A 17882-nucleotide genomic window follows, 5' to 3' on the forward strand; every position below is an offset into this window, starting at 1 on the left:
ACATCTCTGTAAAATACTTTGAAATAGGGCCAACACATTGCCTTTTCCCATTCCCAGCAGTTAGCGCTGAAGTAAAGTTTGATTTATTGTTCATGGCAGACTCATTATAAAATACAAGAGGATAATGGCATTTATATTTCAATCACATACGTGTTGCTGGGGGAAATAAATGACTAATTAACTTTGTTAAAAACAGATGTCAGGTAATTATTTCTCCTCTCTCTATAGATTTTGATACAACATCCACCACAGTGGCAATGTCCTTCACGTCTCCCTTGTCTTCATTCTTTCAATGAGAGAGGAAATGCATCAAAAGCATCAAAAATAGATATTTCCCATTACCATTATCAGACTAGTGGTAAATTCAGGATTTTGACTGATGTACAGACAATAAGTCTTAAACATCTATATTTCTTTTCATTAAGGATGTCTATTCATTTTTTTTTTTTTTTTTATGGCAGTCATTGTATGCATTGTTGTTGTTGTTTGCCAGTGCAGTTCATGGCAATATAATACTTAAAAGCACTTGAATTTGTTGGAAAACCTGTATAGATATATAATAATAGAAGTATTAGGCTACTTTTTTCATGTTATGCCTATTTTACATCAAAAGAAACTTCAAAAGAGGTGAATGTTACCTTTCTTCATTTCATTCCCTCTGTTCTTGTCCTTTCTATCAATGCCATTACTTGTCATTTCACCTTTTCTGCCATCTTAAATGTCAACTTCAGAGTTCACTTCATTCTCTTTTATATGGACCCCTCTGCTTGTTTTGAAGTGAAATATTGTTGGAGACATGAAGAGAAAAATGTGACAGAAATCACCTCATGCAGAGCCACACACTCAGTAAAAAATTATGTTGTCCTTGAGTTTATTCAGCCAGTACTTTTAGCATTCAAACTTCTATTCAGAAAGAAGGCTTTATTCCAGCTGGATTTCTTAAAAATGCAATAAATAATAATCCTGCTGTTCCAAAAGCAAATGTATTTTTAAAGTATTTTGTAATTTCCATTACCTCAGAAGGTTCATTTTTACCAGCATTACATATATTCATATCATGGTACGCATGGTAGGTTAACAGGATTTTTGTATAACTAACATGCCATTCAAACTCTTTCCTTCTCTATTCTACAGCAGTGATTCTCAACCTTTTTGAGTCAATATTCAAAGACCCCCTCATGTAGGCTGAGATATTTCCGCTGGTACTTTTGCTGCCTTGCAGTGAATAAAACATTCCCACAGTTTATCCTGGTATCCTGTTGACATTGGTCTGCTTGATAATTATCACTATTATCACGCGCACACACACACACACACACACACACACACTCCTCTTCCTTGAAGAAAACAACTAAGATGTTGCAGGCGGCCTCTGATAAGAAGGGACAGAGCTCCTCTTTCCTGCTATAGTGTTGTGTCTGCATCCTCTCTTGGCAGTTGACCTGAATACAGCTGTTTGGTTCACCTCAGTTTAGTCCTGCTGTCGTGTTTTGGCTTTACTATAGCTGAGTAACTGTTTTTATAAAAGGTTGAGAGAGGAATGGGGCAAAGAACGTACTGAACACACTTGACATCTCATTTATATTTCATCAATACGAAGTTGCTACAAGTGGCTGGTGCATGCAATGCATAAATAAACTATAGCTGGAGATTCTGTTGTTGAGGTTCAATTGCAAACAACTATGAATATTTTATGAATCAAACTTAACTGCAATAAATGAAAGATTCAGCCTTTTACCAGTCATTGTTTAGAATGTCATTCCATCTCAAATACACAATGGAAAACACACTGGTTTGTTTTGCTATCTTAGTGAGGACATAGGCGTAATGGTTTTTATACTGTACAAACTGTACATTCTATCCCCCTACACTACCCCTACCCCTAAACCTACCCATCACAGAAAACATTCTGCATTTTTACATTTTTAATAAAACATTGTTTAGTATGTTTTTAAAGCTATTTTAAATAGCATGAAATGTCCTCATATTTCATGTTTACACCGTAATACCAGTGTAATACCCATGACATTATATAAATTTGTGTCCTCATAAATCACAAAAACTCGCACAGAGATGTCTACTGTGTGTGTGTGTGTTCTTGTTAGTTTATGGAACATAAGAGAGAAGAAACTGAATTTTATTCTAGAAAAACATTAACACTGAAGGTTATGACAAACCAAGTAATTCTCTGGAAGGTTTTTACAGCTGCCAAAGCACAAAGGGCAAAGGTCATTGTTGCTGTTGCCATTTTGTATTTTCTCAAACCAGGAAGTGAGTGTTTTTTTCCCCCAAAGTGCAAAAATAATCCTACTGCAGGATGTCAACATTAGAGAGCAGCTGAGCAGTTTATATTAAAGGAAAAAATGGTGGTAGGTGTAGGATGATGGTGGACATTATGTAAAAAAAAATATATATATAAAGCAATTAAAAAGTAAATATTATTTGTGTAAACATGTATTGACCAAAATTCTATTATTTTAAAACTTTTCCAACAGTGGAATCATTCTATGACCTGAAAATGTCCTCATGTGTAATACACACCAATGGTCTCAAGGGTTGTGCAACACAACTAGGCATTAACAATGCTAAACTCAAATTAAAAAGGCACTAGTCATATAAACATACATTAAAAGAATGTGCATCCAATCAAACGCTACAGTATTTTGATGTAAATTTACCTGTCACTTGGTAATATACCTAAAACTACTACAATATTTGACCTAGTGTTTTATTAATGTGTTATCACACTTCTGCTGTTGCTCATGCAAAACGTCAAACAATATCTTCAACATTATGCAAAACGAAAGTGTTCATTTTCCTGTCCAGCCTAGGTCATATTAGTCCATTTTGTTGGGCCAGTGCAATTCATAGATCATGAATTTTAACAAATTCGAAACATTTGATTTTAAAGCCATTTGATTATTTAGGCAAAAACAGTTATAGCATTTTACTGCAAAACAAAATGTACCTAATTAAATTTACCTGCAGGTATAAATAAAGTAACCTAACCAAATCAATTAACCTTAAACTCCAATAACCCCAAAAGTCACAGTGCAAACCACTAAATTGTCAAAGTGCAAAACAGTCTGGAAGATATATGATGATTTATTGGTTGGATACAAGACCCACATACTAGAACAGAGGATGGTTACATGGGTTAGCAGAGGAATAAAGCTATACATATCACTCTCACACAGGAACCTCTGCAGATTTTTTCTTCACAAGGACGTTTATAATTAATTTAGCCAGACGTCAGAAGGTTGTTAATAATATTTCCACTGTCCACCCATGGCTCTCATTCTTTAATGCAACTGATGTCATTAATGCCATTGCATTGACAGTTCTCTTCCGGGTTGACTGAGTGGGCAGGTCTCTTCAGCTGCTCCGTCTCCGTTAGACCGAATAGCGGCGCTCAGTGCTTTCAGCCGGAGCGCAGCGCTCATCCCGCGGACGGAGTGTCCTCGATTCTCGGCCAATTTACACCATAATTACCAGCGAACAGGCCGCCTTGCGCGCACTAAACTAACGGGTTACCATTCCCCTCGAAAAGAGACGGCGGATTTTGAAAAGCGCTGTATTTAGGGCCAGCTTTCCGCTCGACTATGTTTGGGATTAATTTTTGAGGTACTACGATCTGAAGATCACAATTTTTTCAGCGCGTGGAGCCTCAGATCCGCACTGGGACGAAGCGAAGGGTCTCAACGGTCTCTGTTGTCGTCTCGTGCGCTGTCGAAACGAGAAAAGGTAAGTCATTTAATGTGTATATCTAAAATTTAACTCGCATAATTGTCGGGTCACGAGTCCGTTTCTCGGGCTGTTCTGTAGCCCTGTTTTTCTGTTAAGCAGAGAGACAGGAGGACTGTAGAAGAGCAGCGGTGTTTCAATACAGGAATGCGACTTTTGTAGCGTCTGTAACATTTATTGGAAGAAAAGGCATGTATGGCAAGCCGTTTTAACAAATTTTCCCCTTTAAAACTAATTAGTATGTATGATTATATTACCGGTAGTTATTTTGTAACTTACTAACACGTATCTAATATTGTATATTTTGGAAACACTTTACTGTTAATGTTGTTATCGTTAGTTAATGCATGAATGCATGAAATGAGCAATACATTTCTTAAAGTATTTATTCGTCTTTGTTAATGTAAGTTATTAAAAATACAACTATTCAGTGTTAGTATGTGTTAGCTCAAGTCCAATAAATAATATTAATTGGTGCAACCTATGTATTAATGTGTTAGTAAATGCTGAAATTAATATTAACAAAGCGTTATTAATGCTTTAGAAGTTTTCATTGTTAGTTCATGTTTACTAATGAAACCTTATTGTAAATTGGTTACCTACAGTTCACTAGTAGGCTACTTTTCATGGATTAATGAGAGACGAGTATCTATCCCAGTTGTTAGTAACATTCCTTATGTCACTCTTTGCAATTCATAGTTTTCAGTCACGTGACTGGCACGGAGACCTGGAGGGTAAAATATCCATTGAACTGCAGCTCATGCCTGTCAATTTTCCATCTCAAAAGTAGAAGAACAAAAGGCATGTTTTGTGTACTTGTGATCCACATACAGCAGGTGCTGTAGTATTTCAATCATTATAAACAGCAGGACATTCTAAAATGCGTAATGTGAAAAACACTTAAAGTGCCTTAAACGGGTTAGTTCACCCAAACATGAAAATTCTGTCATTAATTTCTCACTCTCATGTCGTTCCACACCCGTAAGACCTTTGTTCATCTTCGGAACACAAATGAAGATGTTTTTGATGAAATCCGATGGCTCAGTGAGGCCTCTATTGCCAGCAATGTCACCATCACCTTTCAACTCATTTAAAACAGTTCATGTGAGTACAGTGGTTCTACCTTAATATTATAAAGCGACAAAAATACTTTTTGTGCACCAAAAAAACGAAATAACGAAATAACTAATCTAGTGATGGGCGATTTCAAAACACTGCTTCGAAGCTTTACGAATCTTTTGTTTCACAGCCTGTATCAAACTGCCAAACAGCTGAAATCACGTGACTTTGGCGCTCCAAACCACTGATTCGATTTCGAATGAAAAGATTCATAAAGCTCCGAAGCAGCGTTTTGAAATCGGCCATCACTAGATATTGTTGAAAAGTCGTTATTTCATTTTTTTGGCGCACAAAAAGTATTTTCATCACTTTATAATATTAAGGTAGAACCACTGTACTCACATTAACTATTTTAAATATGTTTTTAGTACCTTTATAGATCTTGAGATGTCTCACTGAGCCATCGGATTTCATCAAAAATATCTTAATTTGTGTTCCGAAGATGAACGAAGGTCTTACGGGTGACATGAGGGCCAGTAATAAATGACATTATTTTCATTTTTGGGTGAACTAACCCTTAAATGTTCTAAAACAGTGATAAAACAGTGATGAAATTCAGTATACACCTTATTGCTGATGCATACTATAGACCTTATTTACCAGAGAAACAAGCGCGCCGCCATCTTTATAAAATTGTCTTTGAACTTCCGTTTTGCGGTAGCTCTGTACATTTCTATGGCATCGCTGTCAAAGAATAATTAGTTGGTTAAGTGGATTTACTTGTTGTAGAGTTAATGAAAGTTATCATGAGCATTGTTATGTTTAAAGCAGATGTCTTAACAAATGTCAGTAGGTCGGGAAGATTTTAAAACGAGCAGTTCATTCATAAATGTAATATAGCTGTGGAAATACAAACTGGAAGTAAAAAGACAACGAGCGCAACGCTGAAAAGGGGCGGGGCTACATAAGGTCTATATACAGGCAAGTATATGAGCCCAGACTTTGAACGCAACATGCTAAATGGTTAACCGTTTTCTTTATAGTGGTTTTCTATGGAAAAACAGTTAATGAGTAACTGTGTGTTGCGTTGATATTCAGGGTTCATCTGCTTGACTATATATAGTGTGTATTACTGAATGTGATCTTTTGATATCACCATCTCACTACATTAGTACTTAGTACAAACCTGGTAAAAATGACTGGCAGCTAACAGAGGAAAGACTTGTTTTGCCCTCCGAGTGGGCGGTTCTATGAAAACTATGAATTGTTGTTTTGCTGTGTGAATGTAATTATTAATCAAAATGGCTTCTTTATAGATGCATTAAAGTAAGTGACTTATATGAATCACAAATTCCCATATAATTCAGTGGCAATGTTTTGATCCAGTTTGTTACTGGAAACATTGGAGTAGTTACTTGTCATTTTGGAATAGTGACTAGTAGCAAAGGAATAAGTACTGATATCTAATAAATATGTACTAGCAATTAATTCAAAAGATACTAGTCACCATAATACCACTAAGTAGTGGGATATAGTATTTAACGAATGGTAAAAATTTTAGTAGTCACTATTGGATTACCTGAAAGGGCTTGCCATAAATACTTTGCGTTTAGATCGACTTGGCCGTGCAGCAGACATTTGCTCTTTTGAGGGTTGCCTCAGTGTAAGAGTCAAAAGTAGGCTGACATTAAGAAGTGATTATTGAGCTGATCCTCAGTGAGTTGCTCCTGTTTCACTTCTGTTGTATCTAGTGGTGGGAAACTTTCACCCCAGATGCCTTGTTTGTGTGTTCTGAGCTATATAATTTTGTAATGCTTATTACTGAATGGCACTTTCCTGTTAAAAGAGCTGTTTTATGGTTCAGTGGCTCTCAGGAGTCCATTGATGACATGACAGGAAAAACTGAGCATGGTTTTTGTCGAACACCCCAAGTTGTCATAATCACATATTGTGATGCGTGCAGCTGAAGCTCTATAAATAAGTTGTCAGTCATGCTTACAGCCAACGACGCCCCTCAAACTGCTGGCAGATCGGGCAGCGTCCACTCTTTTAAATTTGATTACATTTGGAGCTCTGTGGTTGGGCTGTCTTTATAGATCCAGTGGATGATTGATCATCAAGACAGACGGTGCACTTATGTCTCAGTAATCACTGGAAGGACCATTAGAAGATGAGAGCGTGGAGACGGCGGGGGGCGGGCTACTGGAGTCAGAAATGAAGTTGTACAGGCAGAGGGTGCAGGAACGGATCAGTCATGTTTCTTCACAGAGGAGAGAATGAGCTATCTATTATTTATCTGCTGCTACTTTCACTGGCCTTCTTTTCGCCTCTAAATAGTGCACCAGCTATGTGGATTTTGGACAGACCCTGGCTCACATGTAGCGTGTTTTAGTTGGGAAGAATTGATAGTCTCAGTGTGTGATGGGGTAAAGCGTTGCCTGAGGGCATCAAATCGTTGCTGTGCTTGGAGAATACGTTAAACCAAAAAAGTTAGAGGCAAAGCATCGCTTTGAGACTGTAATGCATCGTCTATGTAGCATTGTTTTGGTACTTTTTTTGGTAAATATTTCATAGCATCAATACAAGTCAGGCAGATTTTTATTTAATTTACTTATTTATTTTTGCATGTCCAAAATCTCAACTGACAATAACATTACACAAATATTATGGTATTGCACAAAATAGTAGTAGAATAAAATGAAAAAGAAAAGGAACATGAGATGTAAATTTAAAATGGTTAAAATAATAACACTGACATTTGCTAAGAGAATTTCATGTAGCTGAAAAAAAGAAAAGAATAAATGGATAAAAATAATAATGTTCATCTTAATGGAAAGTGAAAAATGTATATGGGTCATTGACAAATAAGGTTTTTAAAAGTGTAAAAAAACATAATGGAGACATAATTAATTTTGAAGTTTTATTAAGTGTTAACAATGAGATTATGTAGTTTTTTTTATAATCAATTAACACTGCTTTTGTCATTTTTTTTTTTTTTTATTTTATTTATTTTTTTTTTTTACAAGATGGACAAAATTTGACACCAAAAAAGTCATTCGGTTTAAAGGTGCCCTAGATTATGTTTTTAAAAGATGTAATGTAAGTCTAAGGTGTCCCCTGAATGTGTCTGTGAAGTTTCAGATCAAAATACCCCATAGATTTTTTTTTATTAATTTTTCTAACTGCCTATTTTGGGGGCATCATTATAAACGTGCCGATTTTATGCTGCGGCCCCTTTAAATCCCGTGCTCTCCGCCCACAGAGCTCGCGCTTGCCTTGAACAGTGCCTTAACAAAGTTTACACAGCTAATATAACCCTCAAAATGGATCTTTACAAAGTGTTTGTCATGCATGCGGCATGCATGCGTCGGATTATGTGAGTATTGTATACTGTTATATTGTTTACTTCTGATTTTGAATGAGTTTGATAGTGCTCCGTGGCTAACGGGTAATGCTACTCTGTTGGAGAGATTTATAAAGAATGAAGTTGTGTTTATGAATTATACAGACTGCAAGTGTTTAAAAATGAAAATAGCAACGGCTCTCTTGTCTCCGTGAATACAGTAATAACCGATGGTAACTTTAACCACATTTAACAGTACATTAGCAACATGCTAACGAAACATTTAGAAAGACAGTTTACAAATATCACTAAAAATATCATGTTATCATGGATCATGTCAGTTATTATTGCTGAATCTGCCTTTTTTCGCTATTGTTCTTGCTTGCTTACCTAGTCTGATGATTTGGTTGTGCAGATCCAGACGTTAATACTGGCTGCCCTTGTCTAATGCCTTTTATAATGTTGGAAACGTGGGCTGGCATATGCAAATATTGGGGGCTTTCCCCCCCGACTGTTACGTAACAGTCGGTGTTATGTTGAGATTCGCCTGTTCTTCGGAGGTCTTTTAAACAAATGAGATTTATATAAGAAGGAGGAAACAATGGAGTTTGAGACTCACTGTATGTCATTTCCATGTACTGAACTCTTGTTATTTAACAATGCCAAGATAAATTCAATTTTTCATTCGAGGGCACCTTTAATCAAAATTTCGGCTTTACCGAATTACACGTTTGGTTATACCGAATGACAATATTTTCAAACAATGCTAACAGGCTGATATCTAGTTAGCTTGTTAGCTAGCTGGCAAAAGGACAATCAAACATTTTATATTTAGTACAAGTTTTTAAAATATTACATCATTTTCCATGTTTTATAGCGGTTGTACCGAATGACCTGATGTTTCGGCACAAGCGTTTGAGCAAGTGAAAACATGAATTTTTCTAATAGTTAAGAGAGAGTTAGTTACTTTGCTTTATGACCATGTGGTCCTGTGCAGGGCTGCGTTCAGCCCCAACAAAACGTTGCAAAACATTTTTTTAAACGGAAACAGTGGTGTGTTGAACACCCTGTTCTGATGACGCAAGAGTTGCAACTATGGCAGCTGAGAAGGCTATTCTTTGTTTAATACTGCAAAATGCGCTCGATGTTACAGTCACTGCCCTTGCCGTCCAGAATAAAAGAGAACACATTTGTAAACGACTTTACTTGGACCCATTGTGCGAGCTGTCTCTTTAATCCCGTGTGGTTTATATACATGCTGCTGCTGATTGGGCTGACATTTTTGACACACCCACCAAACAAGAGAAAACGTATCTCAAACCCGTTGCACACCATTGCACATTGTTTCCAGGAAACATGTCGTTCAACCCGGTAACCGTACCCCAGGTGTCTGAATGATGTCACATCCTGTCACATGATATTGACCACATGACTTAATCCAAAATGGTCCCTTTGTATTGGTTACTCCGAATGACATCAATGAAATTAATTTTTCCGGACATTCTTTCTCATACAAAGCAACGACTTCTACACATAATTTTAATACCATTTTGCACTATGTTGATATATGATTAACATATTATAAAACATAGCATTATAGCATTATAAAATCATGCCAGAATAAAAAATATATACATTTATTACATTTTAAGATATTTTAATCACAAATGAAATGGCTATATTGGCCTTTGGACGGTTAAACCAAATGACCTTTTGACACCTCAAAATCTTTAAAATACCTTTATATGTAGCAAAATATAATTAAAACCTTTTGGATTCAATAAAAGAGATCTAGTTACCTTACATACTTTGGATGTCATATCTTTGTTTTTTTATTATTATTAACCCTCTGGAGTCTGAGGCTGATTTGGGGCCTGGAGAAGTTTTGACATGCCCTGACATTTGTGCTTTTTTCAGTTGTTCATAAACATATTAATGACACAAGTGTCATTACACTGTATTCAGCACAAACTAGGCTACCATAATATGTGAGGAACATGTGTGTACATGTTTGTGTTTTTGAAGGAATAACGTTTATGCGTGGTTACTGAAAAAACAAAAAACTTAAGTCACTGATATAAGGCCAATAAAAGTATATTAAATCTGTGTTCACAAGACTTTTGGGTATTGAAGGTTGTAGACTAGAGTTTTTGCTTCAAAATTATGTAAAAATTATGCTGACTACTCTTTCATTTATAACAATATACTGATTTAGTTTTTGTAAGACACTTTTTGCCAAGAAACACGGTATGCGAGGAGGCGTGAATCTCCATGAATAATGGCTCATTCTCACCTGTGAAGACAAAAGAATTGAATAGTAATGACCTGAAAAGACTTGCATATTAATGAGGCATTTCAGTCAGGTAGGCTGTGAAAAAAAACTTCTGTGATGTCTCAAGCTCATCATGGTATATGAAACATACAGAAAAATTTTATTACAATATAAAATAATGGTTTTATATTATACTTTAAAATATAATGTATTTCTGTGATGCAAAGAGTCTGAATATAGGCTTTTAGTTTAAAAGCATGCACATTTGGAGAAATATAGGATTCTCATATGTTTATGTCAATTTTCTATACAGAGGAGTTATTTTTTATTTAATATTCATTGTTATCTCTATGAGCGCTGGTGTTTGCAATTCATACTGCAGCCGGAGGGCGCTCTGTGCATTTTAGTCCACAAATTCACCTAAGAAGAAGACGATATTCCATGAATGGTGTTTACCAATTCATACTACAGCCGGAGGGCGCTAAAGAAACAAAAACTCACTTAAAACTTATCAATAGAAGAAAACAAACAGGAATTTACTGAATGTCTTCCAGAGATCGCTAACCATGGCTTTTTCATCCAGATAAACAATTTTCAAGGCAATAAATACACGATTGAGATGATGAATGCATGTGTTGTCTCTGAATTTGCCTGTGAATAGCGCTGGCTCCGTGGGTGTGGCCGCATTAGTGGGTAATGAGCTGAATCACGGACTTCTGACATGGCTCTCTTTTCATACAGATTACATAAACACAGAATGTTTGTTTTCGATTTGACTTGCACGATTTAAAACCTGACATTTCAACGTTTTGTTAGACATAAGTATGAATTTTTTGTGATTATTATTCACTAAGTTACAGTTCATTTTCTGAGAACTATCAGATTGGACTTCGTTCAGAGGGAGATGAGAGATCACGCATCATGTTAGTTTTCTTTATTTTACAAAAAGCACAACATTTTGTTTTTACTCTGAGTGTATACAAATAAAAGGAGATATTCTATAGTTTCAATTGATGTATTACTTATGTTTCTATGACAAAAAATGACAGAGTATTTTAAGTCTGTTTTGCTGCAATGTGAAAAAAAACCTGCAAAACGCGCCGGCGCGTTTTTAGACCTCAGAGTGTTAAGTCCTTTGGACAAGAAAAATGACCCGTCACGTCATTGACCCATAAACAGACACCATATTTTGCTAAATTGCAAATAGTTTTTGATGCAGAAGTCTTTTTTTCCCCATTGACATATTATAAGATTAGTATATTTAACCAATGATTGATTAATCATTATTTAATTATAGATCTTATTGTGAACCATTCATTCATGTAAATTTATTTATTTTACAGTTCTTTGATCTTGTAATGTTTTAATTAAAATGTCATATCTCAATCTTTCAGTGAAAACGACTTTCTGGTGATGTATACCAGACTTCTCCAGTCTTTTAGTCTGTTTAAACCCCACCCCTTTACAGTCACCCAAAACAGACACATCTTAATCCAATCCAATCAACAACTGTTTAATAGAACCAAGTTCCCAACCTACATTTTTTTTTTCTTTTTTGATAATCCATCACACTCAGATTTAGTCACAATATGGAAGAAAAGCTCTGTCGCTACTTCCGTTTCATCACGGCTTTGAATTGAAAATCCAAAAAGTCATTAAAAATATAATGTTCTTGGCAACAGATAAGGTCAGGCAGATTTGAAAGTAGCTCAGCATCGAGTTATCTTGGAGAGCAGAGGCTGTCGGGTCCTACATTTATAGGAAATGAATCATATTCCATGGGACCGGGCTGTGCAGCTCATGCAGCATGCTGGTTTCCCCCTCAGCAAGACTTCAGCAGAACTGCAGATGCGCATCCTTAGTGCGTGTGAGGAGCATGTTGTTGGGCTGACAGTGGGAGCGGCTCTGCGTACGACACTCTACTGTGCGTTTGTCTTTAGTTTCATTCTTGATGTGTGAGTTTATGCTGGTGTGCATTCGTTGACGTTTGTGTTGGGGAAGTGTGTGTGTGTGGGGGGGCTATTTAGTGTGTTCCTCCAAGAGGCTTTGGAACAATAGTCCCATTCTGTGACTCTCCCTAGCTGCTGCCCAGGCCTGGCTGAGCGCTTGCCAGAACAGACAGACAGATGGAAGGGATCGTGTTCCTGCCGGCACCTGGCATCACAGAGCACAGGAATGCCATTGTTCCTCGGTAACCCAGCAGCCGACTTGCTTTCCTGGACATGCTATGTTGAAGCGAGGGTGGAACGGAATTATAAGTCGCATGACGCACTGAATAACGGTTAGATATTTTGCTGTTGTTGACCGTCATTGGCAACGTCTGACATGAGAGCTTGCAAGAGTGAAGATGTCTGAGGGAAAACCTAGGACTGTTGTCCAGGGTCATCGGTAATGGATTAGATTAAGACCCTCCGTTAGCACTTGTGAAGCACTCTGATATTGACATTTGGGTTAATGGGGATCTCCAGAGGACCGGTTGATGGCAGCTGCTAGACGAGGCGAGACCTTTCAGGCCATATTTTAATACATTCGTCTTAAATAGAAAGGACCGCAAACACATAATGTTTCGTAACCTTTCCAGCTACTTCCTCTCAGTCAGAAAGCACGACCGTTTACTCATACCTCATGTCTAACCTCAAACCATTTGTTGAGTTTAAAGATTGCCAAGGCTTATCTCTTCAAGTTTACAGGTCTAAGTTATTAAAAATATTATAAGTTACTGGTATAGATAGTTTATATGTTTTTTGATCTTTAAATTTGGTTTGCTTGTTATGATCATTCTTGCATGCAGTTGACACCTGTAATCCATACATTGACATCCCTGAATGCGTAGCGGAAGCTCGCTCTGTTACAGCTCAAGTAACATTTTTGTGCCGCTAAACAGAATTGCATTGCTTTCATTTTTTTCCGAACACTTCCTCTTTCTGTCTTTGTTTGGACAAACAGATATGCTTTTAAAGTGTATCTTATACTATTATTCCTTAGAGAGAATGGCAGGAGTCAGAACAGGTAGAGTGGAAATGTTTTTAAGAAAATTAGTAAAATTAGTGAACGTTTTTTGATGATTACGATTTTTTTTAAAGAAAGCTGTATAGATTAAAGATTAAAAATGACATATATTATAATTTATAATTTCTGTTTTTGTTGTTTATGTATATATACACTGATCAGGCATAACATTATGACCACCTTCCAATATTGTGTTGGTCCCCTTTTTGCTGCCAAAACAGTCCTGACCCGTCGAGGCATGGACTCCACTAGACCCCTGAAGGTGTGCTGTGGTATCTGGCACCAAGATGTTGTGAGGTGGGGCCTCCATGGATCGGACTTGTTTGGTCAGCACATCCCACAGATGCTCGATTGGATTGAGATCTGGGGAATTTGGAGGCCAAGTCAACACCTAAAACTTGTTATTGTGCTCCTCAAACCATTCCTGATCCATTTTTGCTTTGTGGCTGGACGGATTATCCTGCTGAAGAGGCCACAGCCACCAGGGAATACCATTTCCATGAAAGGGTGTTCATGGTCTGCAACAATGCTTAGGTAGGTGGTACGTCAAAATGTGTCAAAGTAACATCCACATGGATGGCAGGACCCAAGGTTTCCCAGCAGAACATTGCCTAAAGCATCACAATGTCTCTGCCGGTTTGCCTTTTTCCCCATAGAGCATCCTGGTGTCATGTGTTCCCCAGGTAAGCGATGCCACGCACCCGGCCATCCACGTGATGTAAAAGAAAACGTGATTCATCAGACCAGGCCACCTTCTTCCATTGCTCCGTGGTCCAGTTCTGATGCTCACTGGCGCTTTCAGTGGCGGACAGGGGTCAGCATGGGCACCCTGACTGGTCTGTGTCTATGCAGCCCCATACACAACAAACTGCGATGCACTGTGTATTTGTCAGATAAAATAATTTTGGAGATCAAATATTTCGAGAAGACCTTTTTTCTGGTTGAGCAATCTAGCACAGAAAAGCAGGTACCTGGATGCCAAAAAATGAGACAGACACAGAGTTAAGTTCAATCATTTGGCATACACTTTATTGTCCAGGGTTGCATTATATAATTAGAATATGAGAAGTGAAACTAACAGTTCAGTGACTGAAGTACATATAAGGTCACTTATTCCTATGATGTAAAGTCTGCATCCTTTAGGGGTGTAGAGAAAAAGATCACATGATCAAAAGAGACAGGGCACAAGATGTTTCTAGAATCTCACAGTATTCTGACACCTTCCTATCAGAACCAGCATTAACTTCTTGAGCAATTTGACAAAATGTTCACTTGCTGCCACTATTATTCACTCTCAGTGGTCATAATGTTATGCCTGATCAGTGTATACTTACAATTATTATTGGTATAGTTTGTGATTGTCTTCTGAATTTATAGTTTGTGTCGTGTGACCGGGAAAAAAAAACAGAACAAAACAAATAAGGCGCTTTTTTACTGCGTGGCACAACTCGACACGACACGGCTCGCTTTTCTTTGGCTCGGTTTGCTTTTCCATTGCAGTTTAGTACTGCAAAGTGGGTGGGATTAGTTGTGCCATCACCTCGTCTACTAACCATGATAATACAGCCGTTTCTTTTTTCAAGTTGCGTGTGACCGTTGTTTAAAGCAAGTCATTCAAAAAAGTAATGCGAACAAATGATATTGCAGTGCCTGTTGCTGACTGTTTAAATCTAGCGAGTTTGGTGTCTTGTGTAGCATATCCAATTACGCTGGTTGAGACGATTCTCTCTGATCAAACAGTGATCTGCAGTGTTTACACGTCCCATTTTGGTATCGGTACGGCTTGCTTGGATTCTCAACTGAGGTGGAACTAAAAAAGTACCAGGTACTATTTTTTTTATTTATTTTCCATTTTCATCTTAATTTATTAAGTCTATAGTTCCACAAGTGTTTGACAAACCAAATGACAGTGTCATGAACTGTATTTTTATGAAATGCCAGAATTTATGTGAATTTGTCTGTTTTGTTTTTGTTGTTTTTAACATTACTTGTATAGCTATTTCATGTGCTGGTGAGCCAAAGGCAATTAAAGACATACAATACAATACAATGCAAAATGAGAAATGTTGGCAACTAACTCAAATAAAAAAATGTTTTTATATATGTTTTATTTCAGTCAACGTTTATATATAATAAACATGTTTTTTATGGTTTTTGTGAACTGTAATAACAATGGATGTGCACATTTAGTAACTGGAACTGTTTCAGTTGAGTTTCAGGTGAGGAACTGAAACATCAGGGAATATAGAAAGAAACAGCCAGACGGAGAGAAGGAACTGTCCTGTGAGCGGTGGAGCAGTAGACAGATGAGATCAGCATAATATTCCTCCGACACTAAAGTTACTTTTTAAAAAAAGAAAAGCGAATAGGAAAGTTTTGTATAGTATTAGTAAGTAGGATGTTCTGTGTCGACATTTTGAGAAATGTCTATTTTTTTCTTGTCCATATAATAGAAATTATTGGACACCAAAAAGATTTGGTTACCAACATTTTTCAAAATAACTTCTTTGATGTTCTGGTGAAGAAAGTCATACAGGTTTGGCACATCATTAGAGTGAGTAAATGATGACAGAATTTTTATTTTGGGGTAAACTAACCCTTGAAGTTCCAACCATGAGCTTGTTTAACAGAGGCAGCTGGGCTGTAATTACATTTGCTCCAGACTGCTGTGGAGATGCAGATCTCCAGCTCATGGTCTACCGGCTAGCAAATTCACCATAATGATGATCTCTGAGATTTCTCATTCAATTGGGGGGAATATCTGTAGGAGATGTTGACAGGCTTTTTTGAGCCAGTGTTGTTGTTCCATGCTGGCCTGAAATGAAATTAAAGCTCATTAGCTCTAGATCAAATTCTGTTGGCCATCGGTCGACGTCACATGTTCTTTATCATTAGGACATCTATCAGATAGCGTGACATAATCTTTAGGCTGCCTTCTTAAAATCCCACATCTTGAAACTGCATTTGGAGCGTATTCGGCACTGTTGACATTAACAAGATTATTTCTCCTCATGGTGGGCTGGAGGATGATTAATCACAGGAGATCCCCTTCTCCACGCATTGGGATCCTACTTTGATTTCCTTTCATCCTCGCTCTTCACATTTCCCTTGCTATCGTTCTCTCTCTCTCTCTTTCCCTCCTCCTCTGTTTCTTTCTGTCTATCTTTTTCTTTCTCTTCAGCTGTCATATATAGCAATGAATCATTTTGCCTTCGAGCGTAAGGACCTAAATGCAATATCATAATTTTCTGATCTGTGTCAGTTGAGAGACAGTGATCTAAATTGATGTTCTGTGATGGCCTGAGTTTTATAGGCAAGTATTGTGGTAGTAAAACTTCCTCCAGTAGAAATATATGCAAAATATATATCTGGAAATGGTTCAATAGAGCAGCTGGCAGAACTTCGAAATTAGACTGGAGTAACGAGTTAGTTGTCCACTTGCTTCCGTCCTCTAATGAAGTCAGGGACATTAAACTATATTAAGTGGCGGATGGTATAATGGCTCAGGATGTAAAGTGACTGGATTTAGGTCGGATAACAGAAGCACAAAGGAAACAGGCAGATTACATCGCGATAAAGAGACGTGCGCTGAACAGAACTATAGAAACTGGGATGTTGGTCGAGTTACAGACGCGTGTGCTGAAGAGAACAGAAACTGGAATGGAGGTTGGGTTACACAGTTGAAGAGAGAGCTGTGTTGTGTGAATGTGAGTGGAGGTAAAGAAGGGATGTGACACTGAGATGGGGGTGATTCTTGGATTTCACTCTTTTAGGGGCTCAGCTTCTCACTTGAGCTGATATGAATGAGAGTGAGACACACTGATTGGAGGATCTCAAAAAATTGCCCACGACCGATCTAACGTATCCAGATATATATTTGTTGCTCATTCTCAGTGGGAAAGTGCCCAAGCAGCGTTGCTCGGCAACATTGCTCAAAATGTTGCCCTGTGTATCATCACCTTTAGAGTCGTAAGATTTTTTTTTTAAAATAAGTCTGTTATGTTTACCAAGGCTGCATTTATTAGATCAAAAACACAGTAAAAACAGTAATACTGTGAAATAATATTCCCATATAATAGAACTGTATCTATTTTAATATTTTTTTAATAGTGTCATGATCCTTCAGAAATCATTCAATTGAAAGTATTAAAGGCACAATATGTAGGATTTTTGGATTAAAATATCCAAAAAACACTAGAACAGTGTTATATATTTTGTTGACTTGTGTACTTACATTATCCCAAATGTCTCCAAGAATGTTTAAACATGTATGGATCACGGATCAACAACGATCCGATTAACCACTACTAGATTTATATAATTAACAATGGCATAGTTTGTACACAGAACACTTATATCACCGTATTTGGCCCATAACCCATCCGCCACTGACTATAAGGAAGGATAATTTATGCTAATAACTTTAAAGTTTCACAGATTTTTAGGGGGCTGAAG

General features: G+C 37.2%; 1 protein-coding gene across 1 annotated transcript in view; it reads left to right on the forward strand.

The window, feature by feature from the left end:
- Positions 1-3332: 3332 nt before the first annotated feature.
- The window catches only part of galnt1 (UDP-N-acetyl-alpha-D-galactosamine:polypeptide N-acetylgalactosaminyltransferase 1), a 143795-nt gene continuing 129245 nt past the window's right edge, over positions 3333-17882 (forward strand). Inside the window, exon 1 of the mRNA XM_048153671.1 lies at positions 3333-3744. The gene's annotated coding sequence lies outside the window, so the exon portion shown is untranslated. The remainder of the gene's footprint in view (positions 3745-17882) is intronic.

The sequence above is a fragment of the Megalobrama amblycephala genome, linkage group LG13 (assembly GCF_018812025.1).
Source record: "Megalobrama amblycephala isolate DHTTF-2021 linkage group LG13, ASM1881202v1, whole genome shotgun sequence".
Taxonomy (NCBI): Eukaryota; Metazoa; Chordata; class Actinopteri; order Cypriniformes; family Xenocyprididae; genus Megalobrama; species Megalobrama amblycephala.